Below are 22,085 nucleotides of genomic sequence, written 5' to 3'. Positions count from 1 at the left end.
CAAAGATATCTTCTGGCAGTGAGTTCCACAGGTTAATTAGATCCTGTAGGAAAATACTTCCCTGTGTCAGTTTTACTCTTGTCACTTTTCGGTTTCATTGGATGGCTCCTTGTTTTATAACAAAACGTAAATGGAAGACCCTGCCTTACCTACTCTAATCTATTCTTTATTGTATATTCTGCTGTCCATGTACTCTCTCATCTCTTCTCTATACCTGGCAGTCTTTTCAAGATCTCTTCGTATGTTTGCCCTTCCATGACTAATAGCTTTTTCATCCATCTTTGAAACTTTTCTGTTCTTTTGTGTGGTAGGTGACCAAAACTGAATATAACATTCAAGGTGAGGGTGTACCATTGGTTTGTAGAATGATATTTTTGCATTTCAGTACAACTTTCTAACCCATGCTTGAGACATCCTAATACTTATATTAATTTTAACCACTGCTGCACACTGAGTAGATTTTTTCATTGAGTTGTCTGCAGTGGCTGAATTTCCTGTGTGGTTACACTGTAACTTAGAACACATGAATGCATATGAATAGCTCAAGGTATTCCTTGTGTTTTACCTTGTATTTGGTAACATAGGATTTCATCTGGCATTGTGTTGCCCCGTTTCCTGGCTCTAAGATGCTCTGGAGTTCCTTGCAACTTCACTAACCTAAATATATTTGTGTTGTCTGTAATTTTTGCCACCTTACTGTTTATCCCCTTTGACAGTTCATTAAAAATATTGTAAATAGTTAATACGCTGAATAACTATATTAAAAATTTAATGATCCAGTCTTAACAGTTTGCCATGTTAGAAATTGGTTTTATATTCCTTTTTTGTTTGCTGTCTCTTAAATTGGCCTTAAACCAGCCAGAGATTCCCCTACCCTGGGCGAATTCCTAGCTGGTGCAGTGGTAGCACTGGCAGCCTTCTACACCAGCAGCAACCTGGGATAAGGAGGAGCGGCAATGTTAAGTGTGGGTTGGGGGTATATTGGGAATGGGAGGGGATGTAACAGAGCTGAGTTTTGCTATGCTTATTCCTCTGCCAGTTTAAAGGACCTTGAATTGCTTGAATGTGCTCTTGAATCATTCAATAAATTCATGTTGACTGTGTCATGCTCCTTTTTATGTTTACTTTCCACAAATATTCTAGGGAACGAGTTTAGCGGAAGGGATGTTTGCTCAAACTTTATGATAATATTTTCAGAAGCAAATATTTTGAATCCATATTCATGAATATTCTGACTGGAAAACTATTACTGAGAGGTAAGCTAATCAGATCTTTAAAAGAAAACAGCCTGTGTTACCTGTTTGTCCAATCCAATTTCAAATATTAAACACTCACAACAAAATGCTACTAGTGAGTGAACTACAGATCAAGAAATTACTTGGCAAATCATTTTGAATAACAAACACATGTGAGGGAAAATTTGTTCATAGACCATTTGCAAACAGAAATTGATAGCATTCTAGTGCATGGATAGACTTGTACATGAAAGATTTGCAAGACATGAACTTGGTTATCCTTAAGAAAATGCTTAAATTCCCTTAAGGATAGATTGCCAGAGAGGTTAAAGCAGCAATCTCATTACAATCAGATGCCAGACTGGTCTCTCATATTCTTGTGCAGCTCTCTCAAGACTACTTAGACACAATGGTGCAGTTAGACATTAAGAGCTAGATTGCAAGGGCTTGTGCACTAGAGACTATCTCTGTGGCAAGTACCATGTCCCCCAGTGCTGTTCCCCCTGCACATGGGGGTTGCACGGTTCTCTCTATTCATTAGGGAGAAGCAGATTGCTCCCCTTGGGGCACCTACCCTGAGCTAGAGCATGCAATGAGGTCAGCAGTTAGGTAAAAATGTTTAGTTTTGACTTTGTAATTTCAACTCTATTAAAACATTAACTTATAAATAATATTTTATATTGTTTCAGCATTATTGAAACAAACTGTTTCTGAATAAACATTCTTGAGAACTTCCATTCCATGAAAAATTGAGAAATGTTAATTTTTCAACATTTGTTTTGTTTTGGATTGGAACGAAAAACCACAATTTCCCATGGAACAGAAATTCCATCTTCTGATTATCGCTGTGCAGGGCAATAGTAACAAGCTGTCACTGTACTAGTCAGAGCACAGAGTGACTGCAGTAGTGAGAGGCTTTAGCACTGCTAGGCAAGCAGGGGGAGACTTCTTGCTCACCCCTCTCCAGCCAGCCAAGGACCTCTGAAAACCTGGCTCTAAAGACAAGCTTGCAACAATCAGTAGTCTATTCTCAAACCCTTTTGTACAGTAGGAACACACCAACTCACAGCTTAGCCCATACAATTTTATTTGGGCAGCATTTGAATAAAAGCATCTGTATTCATTGCAGAACATAATAAAGGCACCACGCCTGGATTACACAGTTGAGCAATTGTCCATTTAAAGAAACATCCCCAATATAATAGAGACACAAAAAGCTTTCCTCAGAAGTTTCTATAACAGATAATGTTTCCAAATTTTAAGAGTGTAATACTGTTTTTGCCATTGTGGACTAACTCTTTTGTCTATCATAATACTGTCCATTCATAATCACAAATCTATTACTGAATGATGTCCCTTTTCTATTGCACATTTATTTTGCCTTCTCATCTCCCCTTCGGTATAATCTCTGTCTAACACCTGTTCTTTAGGAGTTGAAACCTTTATTCTTATTGCTTTCACATTTTTCTATTTGTCCTGTCTTCATGCCATTGCTTTGCTCATTGTGATTTTAAAAGAGAAAATCTGTTGCTAAGAGGCTGTTTCAAAAACAACATGGCTGTTCTGGTCTGAAAGATAGCATAGTAAGGCAACAGTGAAAGATCTGCTCCATGGTTCCTTTAGGATGTATTCCTTTCTCTCACAGACCAGCACAAAGTCTATGTAAAGAGGTTGTGTGCAGAGAACTTCTCAGCAGTTAGAGGGATTGCAGAGGCAGAATCTATAACCCAATTCAAGCCAGGTCTACAGTACAGTCTCTACAGCGGCACCGCTCTGGTGCTGCAGCTGTATTGCTGAAGTGCTGTAGAGTAGATGTTTCGTACATCAACAGAAGGAGTTTTCCCATTGAAATTGCTAATCCATCTCTCCAAGTGGTGGCGACTAGGTCAATGGAAGAATTCTTCCATCGATCTAAGCGCATCTACTCTGGGGGTTAGGTTGATCTAACTACAGCACTCAGGGTGGTAAATTTTTCAGAGCCCTGAGCAACGTAACTAGGTCAATCTAATTTTAAGTGTAGACCAGGCTTCATAAGCATGGCATTGGGCAGTCCCACAGGCGTTTTGTAGAATTGTGCTGGAATGTGAAGCAGAACCTGCACTGAAATAGCAGCCCCACCCTTCTGAATTGTAATGTGAGAAATTTTAATCACTAAATACAGTAACGACTTCTTTAGTTCACCCTCTTGACCTCTCACATGGCCCCCTTGCATAGTGACATTTTCAGAGAGGCTACTGAATCCACCTGCTCAACACTGGTGGAGGCATCTCTGCATAGATGTAGGGGCAACTTTCCAAAGAGAGGGACAGCGGGCTGTACAAAAGGCTTTGCGCGATCCCTCAGCTGAGAGCGTAAATAGAGCTGGGAAACATTTTCATTTGAAACTTTTTCCCCCAATGGAAAATTTTCAACTTCTTTCTTTTTTTTTAAATTTTCCATGGCTTTTCTTCAAAACCACTTTTCTCTGCCTTTCTTCCCTTTCCCCCAACTGGATGCAATAGAAAAAAAAATAACCAGAGGTTTTCAGTTTTCTTCTTTTTCCACCTAACTTTTTGAAACTTCAACTTTTTAAGAGTTAAAGTGGCAAAAGGAAAAGAAGAAAACTGGAAATGTGGGTGTGTGGAAACTCCTAGTTATCATTAATTGTATTGCATGCAGTAGGGAAAAAAAGGGAGGAACAGTCGGAAAAAAAACCCATCAAGTTTTGAAATGGTGAAGAAATGCTGCATTTTGTTCCCTGCATAGTGGAAACAACTTCAGAATTTTGAAATGTCTCATGAATTTCCCCCCCAGTTTTTTGACCAGCTCTGTGAGACGAGAACTCGACCCACTGACTTTCTTTCTTCTACCCACCTTGTGAGAGATGCACAAGAGAAGAACTGGAAACACCATTACTAGACTGAGTAAGATTATTTTGTCAAAAAGGGAAAATATAAATTATTCCTTTTGGGATATATTGGGGCATATTCTCAAATCTCATCTGGAGTAAATTGTCCCATAGATTCTGAGAAAATTCAATTCAGAAACACTGAGCTAGGACAATTTACACCAACTGAGAATCTGCTCCATACTGTATTGTCAGTCCCTGTGGTTCATGTATCCTTGGATGCTGAAATAGGACATATGCTCATGGGGATAATATCTACTCCCATGTATATATGAGCAAGTGAGTAAAACTCAGTGGAATTATATTAATGTAAATGGGAGAAGAATGTTGCCCACAGTCTAGAAAATAAATTCTTTATTCTGCGATAACATGTTTATGCCCACTATACTAGGAGGATATTTTGCATGTTAATGTTGCATTAGACTTTTATGAATGAGCTTGTGAAGATAGTTTTAATAAGGAAGCTAGAATCTGAGGTCCAAACTTTACCTGGATTTCTCCATTCTTTTAAATGAGAACCATCAATGTCACAGGACCCACATTTTCTCCCATCCTCCTCCTCTGAACCACACCTCATAACACAAGGTGAACTGAATGACCTTGTCAGGGATTTGGAACTACCCAAGAGTAAGGCAGAGCTGTTGGGCTCCAGGAGTGGCAGGTGATGTTAGGGTTTTCATGTTCCGTGACCGTCAAAAGGATCTTGTCCCATTCTTCTTCATGGAAGATTATCTTGTAGCCTGCAACAACATCGATGGTGTGATGGCAGCCCTCAACATCGTTCACGATCCAGATGAGTGGAGACTGTTCATTGATACATTGAAGACGAGTCTTAAAGCTGTTTTACTGCATAATGGCAATGTTTTGCCATCAATTCCAGTTTGTCATGCAGTCCATATGAAGGAAACCTATGACCACATGAAACAACTTTTGAGGTGCATAAACTATGACCAACATCAGTGGCAGCTTTGTGGCGATTTGAAGGTTGTTGCTCTCTTGCTTGGTCTGCAGACTGGATACACAAAGTACTGCTGTTTTCTCTGCAAATGGGATAGTCGTGCAAGAGATTCCCACTACATCAAGAAAGATTGGCCACTCCGACAGTCATTGGAGCCTGGGAGGAAAAGTGTTCAGCATCCACCACTTGTTGAATCAAGGAAGATTTTGTTACCACCTTTACACATCAAGCTGGGTCTGATGAAGAACTTTGTCAAGGCCATTGACAAAACACAAGCAGCTTTCAAGTACCTCCGTGGAAAATTTCCAAGGTTAAGTGAAGCTAAGATAAAGGAAGGTGTCTTTGTTGGTCCTCAGATTCGTGAACTTCTTCGAGATGATGCATTTGACCATGCACTGCGTGGCAAGGAAAAGACGGCATGGAAAGCCTTCCAGTTAGTGGCAATAAATTTTCTCGGAAACAACAAGGCAGACAACTACAGGTTGTTGGTGGAAAACCTCCTCAAGGCATACAATAGCCTTGGTTGCAACATGTCACTAAAGATACATTTTTGCACTCTCATCTAGATTTTTTTCCACCGAACTGCGGAGAAGTGAGCGACGAGCACGGCGAGTGATTTCACCAGGACATTGCAACAATGGAGAAATGCTATCAGGGCAAATGGAGCCCATCAATGCTTGCAGACTATTGCTGGACAGTGACAAGAGATGCTCCATTTAATGAATACAAGAGACAAGCCAAGAAGCGCCGAGTAGACACTGAATAGGACTAAACTATGTCCATAATAGTTTTTTGCCTTTTGTTTCATAATAACTTTTATTTATATAACCCTTTTGCTGATTTTTAAACAGGTCAGGTGAAATATTAAACTGACATAAACAGGTCAGGTGAAATATTATCATGTAAAGCAACCATAAACACATGAAAAGACCTAGGTTTACAATTTATGATTAAAACTCTACTATCTGCACAATATACATAGACATAAAATGTAAAAACTTAAATATCTTAGAAACAGTAGCCAATCAGTTGTTTTAATTGTCATATTTGAATTCAGCCCATCAAAATACATAATAAATAGCACATTTTATCTCTGAAGCAGACGATTTCTCAAAAATTGTAGACCTTATCCTCAGATTCCAGTTTAGCTCTACTAAGGCTGCACTGAAATGTCTGGTCATCTGTTTGAGGTAAATGTTCTTTGATGTAAGAGGAAAATGGCTGGTAGGGATGCAAAATGGCAGGGTGCTTCAACTGAAAAGGAAAACAATTTAGCATATTGAACTGACCAACTGATGCCATTTTATAATAAAATTCAATTTGATTTTACATAGCATCCTCCATACGAACAGAAAGATCTAAAATAAGCCAGACGTTAATAAAACAAATCAAGTATAGCTCTCTACAGATATTACATGGGGCCTGCTCCTGACATACACAGGGATCTCTTTAATTAGGAATGTTGACTCTAGTTTGTAGTGATGTTTGCCACATAGAGGTTATTGGTTAGTCTCAGATGCTGACACTGACCATTATACTCTCCCTGTGCTAAATCCACTCTGACAAGTCAAGTTGCCTCCTGGATATGGCATTGTTTCTCTGATTGATGTATGACCCCACTAGAAACAGCTAGTATGTTGCAGTGCTGTCTAGTTTGCTATATTACAGTGTTGTTAAACTTTGTTTTATAATTTATTCTGAGTTGTACTCTAATCTTTATCCTGTTATCTTAATCTCATACTCCCATCAATGATCCCAAAGACTGATTGCTGTAACAAGTCAGGGTGGGCTGATTAATTTAAATCACCCATTTTAGTTCTGATTTAAACTTGCAAGCAGGAAGCCTTGATTAAAACTGATTATTTAAATCTTGTTTTGCATTGTACTTTTTAGGTATTTTCTAAAGATAGGTTGATTCTCATTGGCTAGTGACCATTAAAACATATTGAACTGCAACTAAATGTGGACTTTACACTAATTTTTGTACTAATTTTTGCTACTCAGGTAAGATACTAAAATATATACACATTTGTTTACGCAATTATATAGCTTAACATACATTTATTCAGATTCCTAATTTTTACCTTTTTGTATTATGTTAGAAAATGGGGAATGACTCATTTCCTATTTACTAAATGATGATTAATTATTTATTTGTGACTTGTGTCCAGTTGTATTTGGATGGAAATTAGAATTCAATTAAAAATCCACACAAATAGTATTTCTAAATGGTGTTTTACTAAATAAAACTACCTTAAATGTGCTGGATACCTAAGAAAAAATAGTAAATTTATCAAAACATGTTTTGCATTTAAAACTGATTTATTAAAAAAGAAAATATCTGTAGTTAATGAATAAAACTTATTGTTTTTGGAAACTATGTCCTTCAAGACTTAGAACTAGTAGATCCCATTCTTGTTTTTATTCATTGATTGGAAGAGAAAAACAATCTTTACTGTTTTTTTTTTTTTTTTTTAATTTTCAATTGGTTTTTCAACTTTGAAGGATTGGTAATTGAACTGAACTTGTTGAATAAACGGAGATGAAGAAAATATTCTCTCTTCACCCATGGAAGAGGCTACTGCTATCAAAAATTGGTTTTGCTCTTCAACAAACACTGATTCCCCCAGTTCAGTGGTTTGACTTTCTTTACATTTTCAGCAGCAAACATGTACTGATGGAATACTATTTTAAATTTAATAGCTTATAGTAAATGTATGCCTTAACATAGGTTGCCCTAATTTTAAATAGGGTTATTTTTAAAAAGAAATGTATTTAATTTTTTTTTAATCTAACAAATAAAAAATCTTCCAGGACTTTTTAAAATTGCCAATTAAAAATGTCCAAGAGAAGTGTCTTACACGGATATTTTTAAAAACAATACACTGGCTATTCTGGAAATGTATTGAAGCATGGGATTTAATTCACAGAGGGACAAAAATCTGTCCTCAGTTTTGCAGTATTCATTGCAATCAGTGGAACAGAGTGCCTGTATCTGATGACATACTGCTTTTAGAGCTCCAAATAGATGGAGATGTCTTTTGCAGTATAAGGCCTAGTCAAAAGTCACTGAAGTCAATGGAAAGAAAATCATTGACTTCAATGGACTTTGGTTTGGGTCCATATTTTGCATCTTTGACTTTGCATCTTTTTTCAGAATATTTAGTGGGTTATAAATCATTGTTACAAACATACCAGCGCTGTCTTTGAAGCGGCACATGAGGTCTGTTCCTTGCTCATGACCACTGTTCAGCCTTTCACTTTCTCCTACTGCCACTTCCATCTTTGGCTGCGTGATCACTTTTCATTTAACAGAACTCTGTCAGAGCCTGCATAGGTGATTTAAAATAACTATTGCCCTTTTCGAGCCAAGCGGGGATGTTCTAGCTGGGAGGAGAAATTGGTGATAGTCAGGTATTTCTTTGATGCAATCTTGTTTATTTACAAGGAATGTACAAAGTCTTATTTCTTGAACACAGGAGGAATCGGAAAATAGGGGATATCATCTTTGCTTATAGCCCCAGGCCTCTTTAGCTAGGGTTACCATACATCCGGTTTTTCCCGGACATGTCCGGCTTTTCGGCAATCAAACCCCCATCCGGGGGGAATTGCCAAAAAGCCGAACATGTCCGGGAAAATGCCGGCCGGGCACTTCCCCTCCCGCGGTGGCTCTGCTCCTCCCCTGACTCTTCGGCTCTGTTTAAGAGCTGGGCTGCCCGAGCGCTACCGGCTTCGGACAGCCCACATGCCGCCGAACCCTGCACCGACGGAGCCCGGGAGGGGAAGTGCCCGGCTGGGGGCGCAGGGTCCGGAGGCAAGGGGGCTGCCCGAAGCCCAAGTGCTACCGGCTTCACGGTTTGCCGGGCAGCCTCCAGACCCTGCTCCCCCCGCTGGGCGCTTCCCCTCCCGGGCTCCAGCTGCGCTGGGGAAGCACCGGCCAGGGGCGCAGGGTCTGGGGGCTGCCCAGCAAACCATGAAGCCGGTAGCGCTCGGGCAGCCCTTTTTGCGTGGCTGGGAGTGGGAGGGAGGAGGGGGCAGAGTTAGGGCGGGGTTGGGGCGGAGTTGGGGCTGGGGTGGGAAATGGGCGGGGCCAGGACCCCGTGGAGGGTCCTCTTTTTTATTTGTTAAGTATGGTAACCCTACTTTAGCCAGTATCAGGCCCAGAACCTTCCTCAAACCTTCTCCAGGGTCACATGGTGCTTACAGGCTGCTGCTTGGCCATCTCCCTCTCCCTCCCCCCACCTCCGCCCCTCTCAGTCTCTCCCAGGTGTTCAGTTCTGTCCTCCCCTCTCCTCCGCCCTCCCCCCCCCATATTTACCCAAACAATACTCAGCCAAGCCCCTCTGCCTACTCAGTCCAAAACTCCTGAGCTGGTCCACAACCCTTTTTGTCACAGGTGAGGGGTGTGTGATTGACTTATCCTGACAGTTACGTTAATTGAGGGGTATGTTCACATCCAGTCTCAAAGAGGTTTGTGATCAGTCACCAGTGCCTCTCAGTGTAGCCTAGCTGCAGAAAGAAAGTGTATTTTTTAATCTTTCAGTTTGATGTGCTATTTGGCTCTCTCTCACTCTCTCTCTGATTTTTGTTGGTATAAATTTAGAAGCAGAACTTAAATGCTGAAAATTTTGAGAAAACCTAAAAAAAGACAAAACCAGAACAAAAACGGATTGTCATGCAGCGAAGGTATGATTTTATGGAACACTATTTAGCTAAGACCCGTTCAAGGAGAAACTCCAGCGGATTGCCAGGGGCAATCTCCGTAAGATGTGGTTGCTGCTAGAGCCTGCTGTAAATATTCTGCTGTTTTGCAATTGGCAACGGTTAAACTTGGTACAAATACATATAAAATACTTAGGTGTAAAATAAATATTTCTTTTCTTTCCCTTCAGAGATAACCACATTAATACGATAAATATCAAGAAGAACAAATAACTAACTCAGTGGCAGGGATTCTTTAGTAACTATTGCTAGCTTGTTCATTTCATTCATAAAGCTGCATAAACTGGGCTTGAAAACTGATAAGTGTACAATTTTGAACAGCAATTCGCTGTCCTAAACTGCAGTGGATCCATCTTTAAGGCACCCCTTTGTTTACATAAGATGAAATAAACAGGTTGTCCACGTCACTTTGAGCAGAAGGTCTTGGTTCTCAAGCTCTGCTGAGAAGTATACTTGCAATTAATGCTCTGGATATAGAATTTGTGTAAGGTGAATTTGTAAATAAAATGTGTACAGAAGATTATCAAAGCTGGTGCCGGCCTTCTTGAACAATATCTGAAGGATTTTTACATCTTGAAACGATCAGCAAACATTTGCACATAGCCATAAGATTCTGCTCTTACAAATATTTATGACTAGTGAGTTTTTTGCAACAATAAAATCTTAAAACAACATTGCCAAAGACTTTAAATTCTTTTTAAATTCATTTAAAAACCAATAAACAGGAAGGTATCTGTTTAGGAAGGATCAGATGCTGCCACCTTACTAAATAAGACTAGTCAAGGAATATGGTAGTGTTCAATGAGATAAAATGGGGTAGAATCTGGTCCTTTCCTTTTGTCTTTACCCTTTGGCACTTGTTTGTGTTCATTATTGTAATTCTGTTGCAGCAGTAGCAGCCCTGGCCCACTTCTTTCCTTATAGTAAAAATGGAATTGGGTCATTACTGCTAAAGAAGAGTGATCAAGGCCATCCATCCATCTAATTCTTAAAACTGTTTCTGTTCAACAGTTTTCAATGGCTGAAAGCTATAATCCATTCTGTTCTGTCTGGCACATGCATCCCCTGACATAACACTGTGACTTCCGCCTCCTTGGCCCAATCTTTCTTTCTTTCTTTCTTTCTTTCTTTCTTTCTTTCTTTCTTTCTTTCTTTCTTTCTTTCTTTCTTTCTTTCTTCAGTCTCTGTTATGTCCCGTGAGCTTCAGAATGGAATAAGATATGATCTATCTGGCTCTGGAGGTGGGGGTGGGGGTGGACGGAAGCAGTATGGTCCTAGTGGGCAGAGCACTGGACTGTGACTCAGGAACCCTGTATTCTACTCCTAGCGGTGCCCATAAAGCTGCTGTGTGACCTAAGTCAAGTCAATTCATCTCTCTGTGGTACTGTTTACCTTTCAACCCTATTTCTGTCTTGGTTGTTTAAATCATAGATCTTAGAACTGGAAGGGACCTCGAGAGGTCATCTAGTCCAGTCCCCTGAACTTGTAGCAGGACTAATCTAGACCATTCCTGACAGATGTTTGTCTAACCTGCTCTTAAAAATCTCCAAAGATGGAAATTCCCTAGGTAATTTATTCCAGTACTTAACCACCCTGACAGTTAGGAAGTTTTTCCTAATGTCCAACCTAAATCTTCCTTGTTGCAATTTAAGCCCATTGCTTCTTGTCCTATCCTCAGACGTAAAGAAAAACAATTTTTCTTCCTCCTCCTTGTAACAACCTTTTATATAACAGTTTTCAAGTATAATGTCCCCTCACAGTCTTCTCTTTTCCAGACTAAACAAACCCAATTTTTTCAATCTTCCCTCACAGGTTGTGTTTTCTAGATCTTCAATCGCTTTTGTTCCTCTTCTCTGGACTCTCTCCAATTTGTTCACATCCTTCCTGAAATGTGGTGCCCAGAACTGGACACAATACTCCAGTTGAGGCCTAATCAGCACGGAGTAGAGCAGAAGAATTACTTCTTGTGTCTTGCTTACAACACTTCTGCTAATACATCCCAGAATGTTTGCTTTTTTTGCAACAGCATTACACTTTTACTCATATTTAGCTTGTGGTCCACTATGACCTCCAGATCCCTTTCTGCAGTACTCCTTCCTAGGCAGTCATTTTGTATGTGTGCAACTGATTGTTCCTTCCTAAATGGAGTACTTTGCATTTGTCCTTATTGAATTTCATTCTATTTACTTCAGACCATTTTCCAGTTTGTCCAGATCATTTTGAATTTTAATCCTATCCTCCAAAGCACTTGCAACCCCTCCCAGCTTGGTATTGTCTGCAAACTTTATAAGTGTACACTCTATGCCATTATCTAAATCATTGATGAAGATATTGAACAGAACTGGACCCAGAACCGATCTCTGTGGGACTCCACTCCTTATACCCTTCCAACATGACTGTGAACCACTGATAACTACTCTCTGGGAATGGTTTTCCAACCAGTTTTGCACCCACCTTATAGCAGCTCCATTTAGGTTGCATTTCCCTAGTTTATTTATGAGATGGTCATGCGGAACAGTATCAAAAGCTTTACTAAAATCAAGATATCATATGAGATATTTAAGCATTTTTCCTAATTTCTACAGAAGTAATGCTGTAAAATTACCATTTTACCATAATTAATTCTTAGTATGTCCAAGTTTTGTGCCATGGAACATTTAATTGAAAACTTAAACTTATGAAGAAGCACAAAATGCAATTTACAGTGATGGCTGAAACTACACATGACCATACCCCTCCCCCCCACAAGTTGTAAGTAGGTGTGTACATATACTTACACTTACATACTATATATGCTGATATAGTCATTTTATGCAGGAATAAACTGCTTTCCATTTTCAGCTTTTATGATTTTGCATTCAGTACCTCCAAACAATTCATAAGAAACACACTAGTAAGCATCATTATTGCATTGTTGAACTGGGTGTAAACATTTTACAAGCCATGTGTTCAGATTTTTTTTTAACTGAAACATTATTTCACACCTGTCTGCTTTCTGGGTCACCAGTTAATAATGTCTCTGCTTAGGAATGAAATTGGGCTGTTATTAGCTGTTTCATCTTTAATTAGGCTACTGTGGATCTTCCATCTCTTATGGCTGCAGCTGTAAATGCTGTATCATCTTTGTGGTTATTTCTCTTTACCTTATCTTGTATCATCTAGTATACAAGATGTCTCTGTTTTCTCAGGGAGATTCCAGATATAATAGCCTCATTTACAAATCTCGATTAAGTACACAGTAAATCTTGTAAGAACCTGAAACTTACATGAAGAGTGACAGCATTCATAGGTATCAATTAAATATCATACTGTGTCTTGAAAGGGAGAAATCTTTCAAAAAGGAGGAGCAAAATTCCTAAGCTAATTTCTGTTCTGACGAGCCCTTCCTGGAATTCCATTGGATACGGTGCTAATAATGTTTTAAAGAAAAATGTGAGGGGATGATCACAGTGGTCTACAGGCTTCATGATTTCAGAGACTGAAGGCCACAGTAAGAGAGATGTTTGGGTTCCACAGCTGCCTTTTATGATGCTATATGGAAATGGAGAACACAACCTGTTTGCTTCCTCACTACAAAGAAACCCAAGTAGTTGTGGCCAAGTGGAAGGTGGGCAAAGTTGAGACACCTACTGGGAGCCACAGAGCATTCCTGGAGAGAAGTATGGAAAGAAACAAGACTCAAGAGAATGCAGATGAGACAAGCATTTACTAATTGGGCAAGGCATCCAAATCCCTGAAAGCTCTCAGTGAGGAGGGTTGCTAGTATTGTGCACAGATATTGGAGGGATTGGCGCCATTCAGAAGTGTCCTCAGAAAGTATTGGCAGGTAAGTGATACACCCAGTAGTAGAGCTGGGTGACATTTTTTCAGTGAATAGTTTTATTTGCCAAAAAATGCAGTTTCAGTTGATCTGAAGCTAGTCATGAATTGTGTCAAGTTTGCCAAATAGATTCAACTGAACAAAAAAAATGGTTTGGAAATTAAATGTTTTGTTTTGATCTTTGTGATGGGGTGTTCACTCCGCGTTTGTCCGGAAAGGGTTAATGTAGAGTCAGAAGGGGAATAAACCTGACAGGCCACAGTTAAGTAATCCCCTGACAGAGTGAGGGAGTCCAGCTGTGGAGGAACCAGCTGGGCTGGACTTATAAAGGCAGGAAATTGGCTGTAGAGGGGGCTGCTGGGAAAGTCTTCAGTCATTCCCCTGGACAAGAAAAGAGTGCTTGGAGGTGAGCAAGAGAGGTAGCCTACAGTTACGTCCTGGGAGAGGGAGTTAGGAGGCAGGCAAACCCAGAGAGGGGGGAGTGTTGGATGGTAAGGAAAGGGCTTAGGGAAAAGCAGTAAAGTCTAGAAGGTAATAGACCTTGGCTGCTGACCAAAGGGTTCCTGACCTGGAACCCAGAGTAGAGGGCGAGACCGGGTTTCCCTACTAGCCACTGAGGGAGTGGCAACGGGGCAGTGAATGGGAAGCCTGCTTAAGATTCCTCAAGAAAGACTTTGATACTCTGGAAGGGGAAAATGTATATAGTGACCTGGCTGGAGGGTCACAAAGAGGCAGTAGCAGCTTTTGGAGCAGGAGTGAGGGAGCTGCAGACCCAGGGAGAGAGGTGGACAGATGGCACACAACCATGGGAAGGGGCGTCGACCTCCTGAAACTAGTCCCCAGAGCGGCCAGGAGAAGACCCCATCCAGAGGTGAGTAGAGCACCTCATCACAACCTTGCTTGAAATATTTTAGGCTTCTTGATTCCCTAATATCATTTTAAAAAATGCTTTTAAGTTCAAACCAAAATGAAACTTATTTGGGTTTATTTATTTATTTATTTTGGAATTGCCAGTCAACCAAAAAACCTATTATTTACCCCACTCAACTCAGTGGCTTTGGCTTTCCTATAGCACCTCTCTGCCCGGACTCCTAATTCTGTGGTAGCAGAGTCTGTTGTTTTACAGTCGGTGTCTATCAGATCTGCCCTCTCACTGTGACACAGGCAGTAAATTATACCTGGCAAAAGCATTGGCTGGAGGGTTGTTTCTTTAGTGCTAATAGTACTTGGCATTAATAAGGCACTTCCCATCAGAGACTCTCTCAAGGCATTTTACAAACAATAAGTTGAGCCTCACAATATCCCTGCGGAGCCGGGTGAGTAGTAGTATTCCCATTGTATAGATGGAGTGAATTTTTTAGTTTACCTCAGGGGATGCTAGATTTGATCATCATACGTTGTGGCTAAACTTGTAGCTGGGACAGCCTCTTGTACCCTCTCACCAGGGATAGGATGAAATGCTAGTGTGATGCTTATTGCTTGTGCTCCACTAGTGTGAGGGCGTGAAATATGAGATGCTCTTTGCTGACTAGAAGCTCCATAGTGGTCCCAGGGGATTGAGACATCTTCCCTTTTGTCTGGTCTCTGGTTGGGACACATTGCAGGGTTTCCCATCTTCCTTTTTTAACAAAACAGCTCAGTTTACTATTCCCCTAACACCTTCCACAGATACACAGCAATTTGGGTCCCATTTTCCCTACCCATACTGGGGCTGAATTCCTCGATCCAAACTGGCCTGGCATAAGAGGATGGAACAGACTAAAATTTGTTTTTTTCCAGCGATGGGGGGAGGGAAGGCAGGTTACCTATAAATGAACCAATCCTGAGATGAATCACATAAATGTAGTGTTATCTCGGTATGATCTTAGGAAGCAAGGAAGCATATGGGACAAAATATGAAACTGCACAGCATTTTGGACAAGGGACCTGTGATTGGATGTTCACCCCACACTCATCCCAAAAGAGTTAATGAAGGCCAACTAACTTATTAGGCTGCATATTGTAAGAATTAAGGCTGAGAGGAAAGCCCTAAATAGGGGAAGCTCACCTGTGAAGGAACAAGCAGGGCTTCTATAAAGCAGGGAGGGTTTATTGGAAATAGGTTGGGGAAGTGGAGGAGCTGCTCTATCTGGTTGTGTTGGAGACTAACTGGAGCCCCTTTCCAATAATGAAACAAGGCGAGGTAAGGAATCCCAGGTTGGGGAAAAGGAAACCAGAGGGGAGAGAAAAGAATGAGCCCATTGATGCAGAAAGACTTTGAGACCCTGGAAGGGGGAAACGCATAGTAACCGGCCGAAGGGCCAAGTCCTGAAGAGGAAGCACAGCTAGTGGCAGAGAGTGAGAGAGACTGGCAGCAGGGCATGCAGAGAGCAGCAGAATGGGGCCTTGGACCTGGAAAGAGCTAATCCCCAGAGCAGCCAGGAGGAGGTGTCACCTGTGGTGAGTGGACCACATGACAGGATTCTTGTAAAAATATTCCTTAGTGTCTAATAATCACACTTGAGGTATCCAGCCACTTAATGTCATGTTAAATTCCAGTGGGACAGATCCTGAGCTAGCTTAAAATGGCACAGCAGGATTAATTTTGATGATGCTATACTGATTTACATCAGGTGAGGATCTGGCACAATAGCTGGATCAAATCCTGTGGTTCTTTTCCAAATATTGACTTAGGCAAACTCCCATTGAGGTCCATCAGGTTTTGGATGGACCTGATTGATCTTTTTTTTTTTTTTTTTTTTATAACCCTTATTGTAGACTTGAGATTGCAGAACATTACTTTGGTTTCAAACAGGGGCACTGAAATTACTGTGTTTCAGGTTTCATTTTATCTGGTTGGAATGTTCCATTTCAGAGTTTTTTTACTAGACAATTTGAGGGTATTGTAAATATCACAGAGAAGCAATTACCCTTGAACTCAATGTTCTTTTTGCTTAGCTACCCCCTGTCTTAGTATATCACAGCTCTATGTCCAAACTATTTAAACAGCTAGTGTTGGGGGAAAGATAAATATAGCTGTTAAAGCCTGGAAGATATGCTTCTAATACTGATTGGCAAAAGAAGGGGTTTCCATAATTTGATAGTTATTCAAAAGTAAATGGTGGACTTCTAATGGGAGAAATGGTCTATTATGTTGAAGAAAGAGCTAAAGGCTAATTTTTCTTTCATTGCAAAAAAATAAAGCTCCTGATAATGAGGCTGACATTTGCCAGTTGTTAGCCTCTATTTTTTACGCAGAAAGAATTCAAACTAGCCTTATGGCTAAGGTCACTTTTGGCCTATTGTAATCATGCTGTCACTGACATGCAGTTTTATTTTAACAGTTGCTACTTGTTCTACATAAAGATGGATATATCTTCCTGGAAAACAGAGAAGGGTTATATTTGACTTTAAGCAAACAAAGCTGTATGTCTTTGGAAGGATAGGAGTGGGAAGGTGAGAAAATAAGAATGTTTATATGGGATGGGTTATGTTTACATAGGGCCAGATTGGGATGCCATTACTCATATTGAATAGTAACTTACTCCAACAGTAGTCACATACTATTCAGAGTGAGTATGGGTGTCACAATATGGCCCATAATTTGGTTCCCAATGTATATACACCAATATATAGTCTAATATTGCAAGATGCTGATCATGAAGTGTATAGGGGTAGAGGCTGCTTAGCACCTTACAGAAGAGAACTCTAAGATCCTCCAGTATTTTTGAATGCAGAACTTTCATTGACCTGGATGACGATGCTACAGTGTGTGTGTGCAACTTAATCTGTGGCACTATGTGATGAATAATAATAACTGGATCAGGACCTGTATATCAGAGCCTACATTGAACATTGGGCATTCTCCTGTCTCTGGCTTGGACACTTTCAGGATACCTCTGCTCAACACCTCCAGCAGCCATTGGATATCTCACCTTCCTGAGGCTCTGACCCCCTTTTGTGGCTAGATCCTCAAAGGGAATGGGAGCTAATTGTCCGAGGGGGGTTGCAATGAGGATTTGTGAAGCAAAGCTCAGGATTACTGTGGTTTTAAAGCAATGAGAAAACAGGCAATGGAGTGAGGAGGAAGGTTTTGCATTGGGTGAGAACGTTAGTTGAAAACTGGGTACAGGTATGGATGGCACAGTAAAAAGGACATTTTAATCACATGCCTGACTCCAGTGGGAGCAGGAATAAGCCCCCACTTATCTATTTTTAATTTTTATAAAATATCCCCGATAACATGGCTTCTAGATACATGTGCAAATTTTAAAAGCACTTCATAAATTGTATTGGTCAAAAAGACTCTTCAGTGCACTATAGTAAGCACCAAATTCAGATTGTCCCAGCCCCCATTTAGCCAAGGGAGTGGGAAAAGCTAGTGGCTTTATGCAGAGCTGACAGGATAACAGAACTGTGCTCTGTCAGATCAACAAGGACATGAATTCCAGGATGAAAGGCCCTACAGAGAGAATCTTTCTTCTACCATCAGATGTTCAAATCCAGGGACTATTAACACAAGTGCCTCAACTATCACTTGCAGCAGCTCTCAGAGAAAGAGGCAGCATTGCATAGTCTTTCTAATCAATGTAACTGCACCCAGAGCAAACAGAAAGCCAACACAGTTTTCAGAGAATTAGTTTATGCTCCTTGTGGCAAACATAGCTAAGCAGCTGAGTAAGTGATTCTTCATTGGTTGATGCTTCTGAGTGCAATGGAAAAGACTGAAGCTGTTTGCATTACACTTGGAGTTAATTGGAAATTTCCCTCTAGTTCTACCACTTCCCAAAGTTTAATGTAATGTGCACTGAGCAATAGAGGGTTTGGTAATCAGTTGTGTGTGAATAAAATATGATTGGAAGTGTTTAATTATAAATGTGATCATGTGTATGAGAGAGAACAGAAGACATCTAAAGGAAGCATGATACACACAGGGGATATGAAATAAAGACATTGAGAAGAGAGAAAAGCCATAAACTGTTGGGCATTTTTGTAATTTGTCACCTCTGCATTAACCATTGATTCAAAGTATTAATGATGAAAGCAGATAATTATAATGTCATCCTCTAACAAAGGAACCATTATAATTTGGGTAAATAGACCCTATAACATTTTTAAACTTGTATTTGCACAGCAGATAGAATTTGATCTCATGTGAACTCCACATGTTTATGAAAGGTAATTTTTTTCATATGTTTATATTTTATACTATCATAACACAGAAACAAAGGGATTGATGCAGATCTCACAAACTCATGGGATTGATGCAGATCTCTTCTACCCCTAGGTCACTGGTTCAGATCCAGCCTAGTCTAGCCAAAAGTGAAGATGTGATGCTTTTTGGCAGCCTAGATCATATTATTAGTATTCATTGTTGGTGCTAAACAATGTACTGATCTCAACACAGTGCACAAAGACAAGCCCTGCAATGGGAGAGCTTCCTTGTGGATAAGCATCTGTGTCATAAGACCACCACACCTAGCCTATCCTGCCAAGGGATAAATAGGAGACTTACTGACTGACTTCTCCTTCTAAAAGTTGTCCCAGTGGGAAAGGATTGGTGCTTATTGGTGAGGAAGCTTATACTATTGCTGACCTGCTGCATTCCTGAGTCCAGGACTTGGGTTTTCAGGCTCTTGGGCATCTTTCACTAGTATGATAAAACAAAACCACAGACAGCTAGACTTTAGGCAGAGCCCTGAGCAAGGGTTGCTGTAGATGCTGCACCAGCCCAAAATTAACTGGTGCCTCAGAGACACATCCACAATTTTTCTCCACGTACTCCTTGTATTGGAGGGGAAATAACTGGCTGCTGGCTACCATATTACACCTCTACCCTGATATAACGCTGTCCTCGGGAGCCAAAAAATCTTATCGCGTTATAGGTGAAACCGCATTATATCAAACTTGCTTTGATCCACTGGAGCGCGCAGCCCTGCCCCCATGGAGCGCTGCTTTACCGCGTTATATCTGAATGCGTGTTATATCGGGTCGCGTTATATCGGGGTAGAGGTGTATATGACACCCCTCTGCCAGATCAATTTTTCTGTCCAGCAAGAAGGAGGTGGAGTCAGGGCTCCCTCCTTTATCCTCCCCACCCATCTGCTTTGCGGAGGGAGGAAGTGGGTGCATAGGCGTGCTTGCTTTTGTGCGCGCTACCCGTAGTGCTAGGGACTCTTACGCTCATGTACAGGTGTGCAGGACCAGTCATAATTTTGGCCTCAGAGTTCTTACAGAGGAAACTGTGCTTTACTCACCTCCTTGTGCCTGGTGGGGGAGGGGTGGGTTAAATAGTGAGATGATCTTCTTTACTGCATGTGCTGCTGCTTTACCTAGGCACTGTGAGGTAAGTTTTATATGGAGAGAAATCCAGCCTGGACTCTGAGTTACTGACTTGTATGCATGGTAGTTACCCCTTAACTTTATCTGAACATAGTTTTTATGTGCATTTTTTAAAGGATAGTACACCTCTAAAATAGATCTGAAAGAAACTGCCTGTGATGAATGGACAGCAAAGAGAAGATGAAACCTATATCCAGTGTCCCTCTGCTTTCTTCTATTCCGAATTAACACTTTTGACTGGAAAAAGAAATGGTGAGCGTAAAATACAGTTGAAAGGGAAAAAAATGCCAGGACAATGGAAATCATCAGTTCAAATAATAAAAAGGCACTTATAGGTAAGAAACCAGAATCAGGAATGATGGTTATTTAATGGTGCTTTTTCCTAGTGAAAAATTTAGCATTTGCTGCTTTATTGTTGTGCAGGTATAATAAATATGAAGTGTTATCAGTTGAGCAGAACTAGCAGCCACTAAAAGCTTCTGTCCCCTTCAGCTGAGTCTGCTTATGTTGGTAAAAATAACAGTGATGCGCTTGCTAAGAATCCAACACAATTTGGAGAAAAGGGTAGAAATAAAATTGCTCTTAGCCTTGATTAATGTTGAAAAATATTGATTACATTGCTTATCTTCCAAGCATGAAAGGCTTGAGAATGTTCTTTGAAGATGAGGCATCAATGTACTAGTAAGACTTTTAATGTGTGATCCCAAGCCCATTGAAATCAATGGAAATCATTTTATTGATCCCAAATAGCTTTTGGATCAGACCCCTATTGAATAAGGAAAAAGTTGTGTTTTAAAAAATCTGTTTTTCTCGTGGTCTAGGTTTTTCTGGGTTCTCAGCTGTGCCCTATATGTCCTGGGCAGAGCTGATGCGGTGAGGTTAATGAGGAGTCCCAAGAAGCCTTTAGTGGTTCTCCAGTGCTGCCGTTTGTTGTATATTGACCCAGTCTTTGAAATAATATAAAGTGGCCTCAGGGCTGATATAGTGTATGCTAGATAGCTATGTCCTCAGAGGGCTGTTAAGGATTGCTGGAGTGCAGCAGTGCTCTGGCCACACCCCCAGGAAGGAGCCTGCTAGGCAGTGACTATGCCATGCAGGATTGCCCAATTAGCTAGATTCACCAGCTTTACACCCCTTTTGCACAACTACAAAAGCACTGTATTATGGTAGAGAATCTGGTGCACACAGCGTGTGTGTGTGCGTGCATACATAAAGGTCCTGATTCTCGACTGCTCTACCCCAATTTTACACCCCCTTTTTTACACTAATGTACAACTGGAGTAGCATAAGGGACAGTCAGGCTGTGTACATTTGTGACAGAGAAAATATATGATCTTCTTAGTGTATGTGCAATGTGCCTCAAGTGGCACGTGAACAGGATTCATCACTGAATTTGATCTGCTAGTTAGATCATGAGCTTCCCCAGCCCCAGCTGGGTACTGATGGGGAGTACGATGTGAACATGGATCCATGCCCCGCAACGTACAGTAATAAGACCTAACTCTTATATTGCACTTTTCAAGCCTTTACCCAACCTACCTTTAATATTTTATAAACTTAATAATTTAATTGCCTTCTAGAGATGAGCTCCAGAAACATCTTCTTTTCTCTTGTCTTCTTAACTTGAATGCTCCTTTCTTCTCTACTCATCTTATTTCTGATCTTCCTTTGTCCACACTTTTTACCCTTCCCTTCTCTGCTACCATCTCTCCAACCCTTTCCACTTTCTCCTGGTGATATTACTGTGTATCTCTTTTTCCACTGTGCTGATTCCATTTCCTCTCCTTGTGCTCACTATCCTTTCCTGCATTAACCACAACACATGTAATTTCTTTGTTGACATATGTGGGATGAGATATGGCAATACATTATTTCACTGAAAACTTTCCTCCAGGGATTTATCCCTCCTGGGTGAAATGATTGCTTTTCCCCTGTTTCAGATTAACCACCCCAGGAAGGAAATATTTAATGTTTCATTATTACTATTAATCTTCCAAGGCGCTCCTTCGAATGAAAATCCATTGTTTAGCTTAACAGATAGGGACACCAATACATATGTCTAATCTACTTATTCTCCTAACAGATGTATATGTCATGTTGTTTAGTGTTACTTTAGTAGCAGAACATCCCTGAATGTTGCAT

General features: G+C 40.6%; 1 long non-coding RNA gene across 1 annotated transcript; it reads left to right on the top strand.

Moving 5' to 3' along the window:
- Positions 1-13,993: 13,993 nt before the first annotated feature.
- Positions 13,994-20,264, top strand: LOC135973579 (uncharacterized). The gene is made up of 3 exons (XR_010590484.1): positions 13,994-14,493; positions 16,946-17,057; positions 20,060-20,264. It is a non-coding gene; the product is annotated as an uncharacterized LOC135973579 (long non-coding RNA).
- The last annotated feature ends 1,821 nt before the right edge of the window (positions 20,265-22,085 follow it).

Source organism: Chrysemys picta, chromosome 9 (genome assembly GCF_011386835.1).
Source record: "Chrysemys picta bellii isolate R12L10 chromosome 9, ASM1138683v2, whole genome shotgun sequence".
In the NCBI taxonomy this organism is placed as follows: domain Eukaryota; kingdom Metazoa; phylum Chordata; order Testudines; family Emydidae; genus Chrysemys; species Chrysemys picta.
This window is presented reverse-complemented; position numbering and strand designations above follow the sequence as displayed.